Source organism: Rosa rugosa, chromosome 7, assembly GCF_958449725.1.
Source record: "Rosa rugosa chromosome 7, drRosRugo1.1, whole genome shotgun sequence".
NCBI lineage: Eukaryota > Viridiplantae > Streptophyta > Magnoliopsida > Rosales > Rosaceae > Rosa > Rosa rugosa.
In genome coordinates this window covers 25,811,425-25,820,485 of record NC_084826.1, presented here as the reverse complement: position 1 = coordinate 25,820,485, position 9,061 = coordinate 25,811,425, and the positions used below count along the sequence as shown (strand labels likewise).

Genomic DNA, 9,061 nt, shown 5'->3' with positions numbered 1-9,061 from the left:
GCACCAGGATTGATGGTGTTGCACTATTGGAACAGCCGGCCACCAGAGTTGTGGTAGAGGGGCTTGCCACCGGAGGACATGGCGGCGGCAGAGGCAAAGGAACAAGATGCGGCTCCTATTCTGCTGGCTTGGGTTTGGGCCTGGGCTCAATCTTAGGATAATGGGCCAGTTTGATTTTCTTTCTGCTAGACAAGACTGGACTTGGGCTTGGGCCTATGGGCTTGGACTCGGGTCAAGGCAATTGGGACCCTAATGTTTTAGGGTGTGTAAGGTTGGATTAACTTTTATGAGTCTTCTATGACGTTTCTAGTCTCTTGCTTGTACCACAATTGCGTGATTGGCAAGTGAGGGCTAGTTGAATGATTTATTTTCCGTAGGAGGCGAGGTTTTTTCATTCTTGTATAGGCTCGCTTAAATGTGAGCGACCCAATGATCTTTAAAGGTTTGCTTTAGCTTAGCTAGGTTACTCTGGATTTTCTTGTCGGATTTCTTATGTAAGTTTGGGTAGACTTCAGCCTTTTTGCTGTTGATCTAATGAATTCAACTTCTATTTCAAAAAAAATAATCTTAAAAAATAATAAAATAATATTTAAATTAAACATATCTACTGGAGTAGAAGTATGTCAAAATTGACAATTGCCACCTCAACCTTCAAATTCAAATTTGACATAGACATTTTGACTCCATCTCCAATGATTCTCTTAGAGCTAGAACATGTCATCCACAATTCCGCATTAATCTGGATTTATACACTGGCATGGCCATAAATGATAAAAGATCTATCATTGCTACTAGTTGGCCTTTTTATTATAGTTATTGAATTACATAAGAAGAGTACCCATGATTCCAGAAAGCACTAGAATTTTGGCTTAATTGAAATCGATGTGAGATATATTTAGGCTGTTTGGTTGGGTAGAAGAGCCCCCAATGTCTCTCAGTCTGTGGACCTTTCTTTTGATTCTCATTAAACATGGCAAACACATAAGCCTCTATAGTGCTTCCAGGTTTCTTTGGAGTCCCATTAGCCTTCACATGATTGATCAAATTGGAGTTGTAAATTATTGCATTCTCAATTGTAGTCACTTCTCCATCCCCACCGGAAGAGGGCCAACCAGACTCCGATACAACGATTCCCAAGGAATCGCTGCAGCTCTCTCTAGTGCCGAGTAAACTGTATCGAGAATAGCATCAAACAGGTTTTGATACCCAAGCTGGCCATCATGCACTACAGGTGATGGAGATGTAAAAAGAGCATACTCGATATTAATCTGACTGTTTTGATTGTAAGTAAAATAAGTGTATAGATTAACGAGCAGTGGAGATTGGTTACTTTGGACCCAGGAATTAGCCTTGTCTTGGCTAGAAGAAATGTCTTGAAGGCGTTCATTTTCAACACCAAGCATGACCTCGATGTTGGAGCCTCTAAGGGGCTCCTTGGTTAGGATCATAGAGACGGATTTTCTGAATTCTATACTGGTCGAACATAGATATTACTTCCTGTGCTGGCAGTAAGTCGTTTCCCAATGTTCCATAACAAACACCAATTAATCTTGGAACCTGCATCAGATTCAATGAAAGATATACTATTTAGTGATTGCGAATTCCGCAACGTGAAGAACATAAAACAGGGGTGTGTGTGTGTGTATATATATATATATATATATATATATATGAGAGAGAGAGAGAGAGAGAGAGAGACCTGTAGTTGCTGCTATGTGAGCCATTACTAGTATACCAAAAAGTAGGATTTTTGAAAGCATGGAAGGGCTTTTGGCAAGTATATTGGCCTTTGCCATTGTACAGTGAAGTAATTAAGCTAAGAAAAGAAGCAATTAAGTGTAATGCTTCCCCGACTTGTGAGTTACAGGTGCCATCTTTATAGATCGAGTGATTCACTAATTCATACAGAGGAATGTTGACTAGATAACAGGCTAGCTAGCTAACTCCACAAAAGAATACAAACATGCATATTACTAGCTAGCTAGCTAATTTCGAGTACACCCTCTGCCCCAAACTCTCTGCAGTTTTGAGAGTCGGTCAACAGCTTCTCTGGATTTTGACCAAAAAAAAAAAAAAAGCTAGCTAGCTAGCTAATTCCACAAAAGATACAAACACATTACTATTACCTAGCATATACAGTTACAATAGTAAATAGTGCTACTGGATTTTTCTTGCACATGCAAAGCCAAGTCGTACTTATATACAATTATTCATGTCTGTCAATGATTTTTATAGAGGAATTATTAATGCTGGTCTTCTCCTAAGTCTCCTCCGTAGGCTTCTCCATTCCAGCACATGCATTCTACTACAGTCACTACTACAAAAAGGTCATCAGAGGACGGTGATTTTCTGTTGTGTGATGAACAAACTGACTGTGGTCTAAGTGAGTGTTGTGTGATTGAAAAATCAGACAACGGTGATTTCACCGTTGTGTGACAATACTTTGCTCAATAGAATACTTGTTTCCGTTGTGTGAATTCTGCCCAGGCATGTGCTTGGCATGGCATGCCCGGGGATGTGTCGGTACATTCAGACAACAGAAGAAGGAATTCGCCGTTGTGTGAGATTCATAACACACAACAGGTATAACTCATTCTTTGTTGTCTGAGACTAATAACAGACAACAGATATAACTGATTTTTTGTTGTCTGAGGTAAGTATCACACAACTGAAGTGAAATTATCACCATTGTCTGTTGATTATTCAGACAACAGAGATCATTTTATTTCTGTTGTGTGTTATGAATCTCACACAACATAATTTTGTTTTCTTTTGTTGTTGGTTGTTAGTTCACACAACAGCTATATTTGGTTAGCTATGGTGTGAATATTGTAATCAAATTGGGTAACAACAAGTGATTGTTGTAGGAGAAGCCTCAATTCTGAACTCTTTTACAGTCATACAACACATTGTCTTGTATTGTGTTGTATGACTAAACCTTGGACAACAAAAAGAATATCAATATAAATGTTTGTCCAGAAATAATGCTAGATATATTACTAGATAAACAATACTCTAATCCATATCATTCAAGTACCATTATTCAAGCATTCATACATTCAAGTAACTAGATAATGCACTAAATCAGAGCATTCCTAGTTACCTACACAAGAATTAAAAAACATTCATATCCTCAATAGCTCTCTTAGCCTTCAACTGCCTTTGGCTTCAACAAAACTTGAAATGTCTCACTCCCCCAATTGGCCTGCAAGATGAAAACTTGTTTAGTGATTTGATAAAATTTGACAATGCCTGCATTAGGCATAACATGATTCAATGGTTGCAGAAGAAAGATAATACAAAGTTGCATGGGAATGTGATGAAAGAGTAGTGAAAACGAAAATGCAGGAAATTAACAGCAAAGAACAAAAAGTTCAAGTGAAACCAAAACCAGCAAAGTCTAGAAATCACAATATAAATACATTGATTTCCACCATTACCACATGAGTACATGACTCATGACTCTAGATACAAAATGGGCATGTTCTTTCTCTCAAGGACAACAAAAACGACATTTAGCTAAGGATAGAACAGAGCCAACCTTAACAATGATATGCAATCCTAGCTTAGGATAGTTTTGTGAGATTTGCAATTCTAAATAGAAAAAAAAAAAATACATGCTGTATAATTATAGGCTTTAAGGCAACACCTTATTATCTTTGCAAGCATAAGTAGCATGTTATGACTTTAAGCACTAACCATTATACAAATCATTAAGCTTCTAATAAGAATAGATGCAGTTTACAAAAATCAATTAAGGAAAAAAAAATGCCAAGCACACAACTCTTAAGAAAGGGTGAGAGAAATCATGAAATGTTTGAAATAATGCTAACAATGAACACAAATACATGAAAAAGAGAGATCATCAATGATTGAAAAAATGCAGTAAAAACAATTATTACCTCATAGAATGCAGGGTATTTGATAGGCCTAACTATAGATTCAAAAAAGATTGAAATTAACATAAAAAAAAAAAAAAAGAGAAACTGTAGATACAAAATGGAGGTATTGAAGTCTAAACCCATTGTATGTTTCCGACTAGATGGGACAAAGATGAGCATCAAATAGAGAACTACCGAACTTTCATTAGTAATATTCCAACCATTAAAGACATATATGGCATAGTTAACCAAAATCTTTTAGACCATACCTTCTAGACTATCAAGCATTCACAATGACAAATTCCTCTTGTTCATGGAGTAACAAAAGTGATGGAAGGAAGTCTTGACAAGTTCTCTCATAGAAAAAGTATTATGAGAATGAAACAGAATATAAGTTGCTCCAAAACAACTGCAAGATAAAATAAGATTTAATCAAGAATATACCAATAATAGAGAGTGAAACTCATGAAAGCTAGCGCAGCAAGATTTGGGCCCCAAAGGGGTATCCCATTTCGGGTAGGGTTTTGTAGGGATTTTGAGTTTTCTTAGTTAGTACTATTGAGACTTGCCTATTGACACAGATATTTCAAATGCACATGGTGATAATTAACAACAACCATTGAATTTCAGTGAATGATAAATTTTATTTCATAAGAATGATGCTTGACAAGTGAATTAGCAAGTAACCAGTAACCAAATGTAAACTATGAAAGTGCAAGGACACTGACAAACGACAAATTACCAGTAACATTATAAATTTTGTTAGAACTCATAATATTTAACAAAACATCCACAATGATTAACAATGGAATTCCTATATACTTAACCATATTAACTGATTAGCAAATTAGCAATATGGAAGATTACAAAAGAATAGCTATATATACACACACACCCCAAATAATAGTTATTAAACATGAAAACACATAAGCAAATTAATCAATAAAAACTGCAGCAAAGCTTCTGATCTATAATGAATAAAACATCAAAGAGAACATGGCAAGCTCTGAATTCTTGACATGATAAAATGTATTGCATTTTAAAATCATAGGCCAGCAAATAAACCATTGTATGAAAACAAAAGCAAACTCTGACGAATACCTTCCGATAGGCAGCCTCAGCTGGTATTGTGCTCAGACAGGAGCAAAGATAACTCTAGGCAGAAGGAAGGTTAGTGTCCAGATTTATGTGCAGAATATCATTAAAAAAAAAACAATGTAAAGGAACATGTTTGAATATAATTGATGATGACGAATTAAATGACTAGACAATTCAAAGCACAATCAAATAGCACCTAGCTATCGAACCCACTTATGATGTATAATGGTGTCTAACTAATAGAATCTTAATATCAAACATCGTGCAATGCATGAATTCCTTACTTCAAAATGAACTCTTTTCCAACTGTATCAGGATATGAATATAGTAAGTACCTTTGTGCAGGCTCTTACAGAAGCTGTAGTTCTTCCCTGAGCATTCTCACTGTTAAAAACATAAACATTGAACGATCAACCCAATAACTCAGTAAACACATTAATATACCTATGAAAGCAAAAGAATAGATAAACAAAGATGACAAAAGGTTCCAGCGTAGTTGTTTACTCATCTTGTTTGGCAAGATTTACACTTTATATATCCCAGATATTAGTAACCAATTCTAATATGAAGTCTTTGCCCTGTTTTCTCCCTATAGAAAGGGAAAGACAAACCTTTTCATAATCAATCAACAATAACTAAGAACCAAATCAAATTATATCAATGAACCCTAGACCCATACTAAATTAAACAAACAAAACCTAAAATTACTCTCAATTGATAACCCAATATCAAATACCTTGACTAGTTTCGTGGCCGCGACTTGTTCAACCTTACGCATAAATGGACAGAATGAGTAATATGGCAGCAAACTTGTACAACACAATTAGGTTTTCCCCAAATCCTTAACTTGCAGAAAACATTGATATAATTTTCAGGACAATAAAGCAAACGGACATGAAACCGGTCAAAATAGAAAGATGAAGATCTTTATACTTAATAAAAGTGAATAAGAATATGGTTTAGCAAGAAAGTACCTAATCTGCCTCATTTGCTCAAAAAGATCACTTAAGCTTTCAGAACTCCAAATCTGATTCTTAAATGAGCGATCGGTCCTGCATATCAGTTTTTAATAAGATGCCTTGTGTTGATCACCACTCCTTAACTGGGTTGGTAAATCTCAAATTATATAGACGCCATCACATAGAACAGAACAAAGGCATTTAGATCGAACTGTATGTTTTGACTATACCTTCTTCTTCGTTCTCTTAGTCTGCAACAAGAAAAAACCATTTCTTAGAAATACGTAACTTTTAAAGATACCAAAACAATTTGAAACAACCAAATCGATTCCTAACTCGATCTCTAGAACCCAAATAGTAAAACCCAGAATCCGAATTCCGCAAACATGAACCGCAAAGGGATTGATCGATCAAAAATTAATTACTAGTATTGTGGCGCCATCAGCAGTGATTCAAACACTCAGAGAGAAAATACTATTCTCACCTGGCCGTTAGATTCAGCAGGGTGAGCGGCGAAGCCAAGAATGAGAGTGAAAGGAAGAAGGAAGAAGAAAAGTTGGGAAGCAATGCCTGTAGACGACGGGGGTCTTCTATTTCAAGATAGGACCCAAACGACGCCACTTTTAGAGTACAGGAACACCAAGTCACTGAGCCAGAGGCACCAATCGAGGCGGAGAAAAACCAAAACTAGGAGGAGGCTCAGGCTGTTGAGGATGGTGACGGCGCCGGAGAAGAGGCTGAGGCGGAGGATGAGAATAAGGAGCGGAGTACAAACCTTGAAATTGAATCCATTCGCCGGAAAAGGGTTCGAAAGAGAGATGGGTTTTTTGTCCAGCTTTGTTTAGAATTTTCAATCTATGAAGAAGAGGACTGAGATCGAGATGGTTTTGCAAGAGAGCTGGGTTTCTAGGTTTAAGAGAGGACAAAGATTTCGGTTAGGGTCGAGAGAGAGCTGAGCGTCGAGCGTCAAGTGTCGAGAGGAAGGCTTTCTTTTTCTTCCTTTCTTTTGGACACGATGGCAATTAAACCTAGCTAAAAATTTGCATAGTTATTCACACAACACAAACCTTACCAACTGTCGTCTGAGTGCAGCATTAAAAATCAAAATGTGAAATCATGGAATGGCGCCTACATCATTTTAGCTCAAAGTTTGTCATCAACCTTTCATAATACATTCTTATTATTTATGTGTGAGTATTATTTCAATACAATTATCTAAAATACATTATATTAAGAGTTCCTACCATTGATTATGTGTGTGTCTACATTTGTTTAGCCTCTCAAGTTAGTCTTATTTAAACGATTAATTTTGAACTATACTCCATTTTCTTTTGGTACATAGAAGTTTCTTAAATTTGTAGACTGTGTTTGAAGATAGCTTATTGTCAATCTATAAGAAACGAGAAATTCTAGTAAGTTAGCTAGGTGCAATATTGGTACCGGAGACAACAAGATAGTAAAGCATGCGTCTTACCCCTTCTCCTTATACGAGGACAAACTTTGCAATTTAGATTTAGTTGGATGAACGTAATTACCTGGGAAACATATTCCTCATCTAATAATACAGGTCATTCCACTTAATAAACGTATTATTTTTCCTTCATTTGTAGGTAGAAGAAAATTGATTTATTGCACAATGATGTTTGATTCATGATTGACTTGCTAAATAAAGAAAAAGAAAAAAGAAAAATAATTACAATGGAGGGTAGTTAGGGTAATTTGTAAAAAATAATTGAATTAAAGTAATAGAAAAATAGAAGAGGTGTGTGAATAGAGAAAATGGGTGTGTGAATAGCACCACCCTGTGTGTATATATATATATATATATAGATTATAGACCGATAAACAGACTTTCTGTTAATTGAATTTTGCAATTTATTAATTACATTATTAATTTCTTACCTTTGTAAGGTGAAGAATATTTTCTGTAGTATCAGTACAGTTTGAAATTTGAGTCTTGAATTTCCATAGACCTAAACTTTTGTTCCATGACAACACTCTAGACTAGGACTTGAATTATTGCTTTGAAATGACATGCCTACAAGATTCTTGCTTGCTCAGAATTGATACGATAAGCTTATTGTCCCGCTAGGCTTCCAATCCCTTTGTTTGATCAGAATGGTAATATCGAGAAATGTAATTAGTTCACTTATGTATGGAGGGGAATGCAAGTCAATAACGCTATGGAACTTTATGAATTGATTCCACAAAAGAGTACAAAACATAGTAAGGTTGCAGTAGTACTACTAGATTTTTTTTTTGCAAAAAGGCAAGTGATGCTGTCAATATGATTTTTGTGGACGAATGGTGATCTTCTTGTAAGTCTCCGCTTTGTAGAATTATAGTGTTGGAAAATTTAATATTAAATTATTAATTTTCATAATTTGTGTATGAATAATTTAGTGAAAATGTGTGAAGTTTAATAAATGTAAATGATTATACAATGAGAAGTCATGACTTTTCATGTAATACCCCGAAAATTAGCTATTAATTCCTAATGGTTTCGGGAATCATTAAAGTGTTCATTGATACCATTTCACTGTTCAAGGGTGGAGCGGAAATTATTTCGAATAATTATTCGTTCAGAATGCTTTGTTTCAGGGGTTGACTTTTTATATGTTAGGATTCTATGAAAACTTACTTCACAGAAATTGTAGAGCGCATCGATACGATTTCGTGGACATACAGAAGTAACAAAATGCAAAAATCGGAGTTCGTATGAGGAAGTTATGGCTTTCGAAAAAAAGTTTCCATTTTGGGACAAATAGAAAAATTTGGCGAATTTTTCAGAAAACCCTAATTTTTCCAAAAAAGGAAAATACAGATCCCTTTTTCTCTCTCTTCCTCCCGACACTGGAAATAGCCTCAAAACTTCGTCTGGCGATTTCTTTGCTGTCCAGTAGAAAAGAATACTTCAATTCAGTGTTAATTTGATGATTCTATTCATCCCACAATGAGGGTATATATACAAGTACAAAGGAGTAGTCTAACTCTAATAGGAAACAATCTTTCCATAAATATAGGATATCCTAATTAAATAAAATCCTAATTACATATAGATTTACAGCGATTCTACACTCCCCCTCAAGTTGGTGCATAGATATCTATCATGCCCTTGTCAAC

General features: G+C 35.5%; 1 pseudogene; it reads right to left on the bottom strand.

Moving 5' to 3' along the window:
• Window positions 1-764: 764 nt before the first annotated feature.
• Window positions 765-1,796, bottom strand: LOC133723112 (glucan endo-1,3-beta-glucosidase, acidic-like; annotated as a pseudogene).
• Between the last annotated feature and the right edge of the window lie 7,265 nt (window positions 1,797-9,061).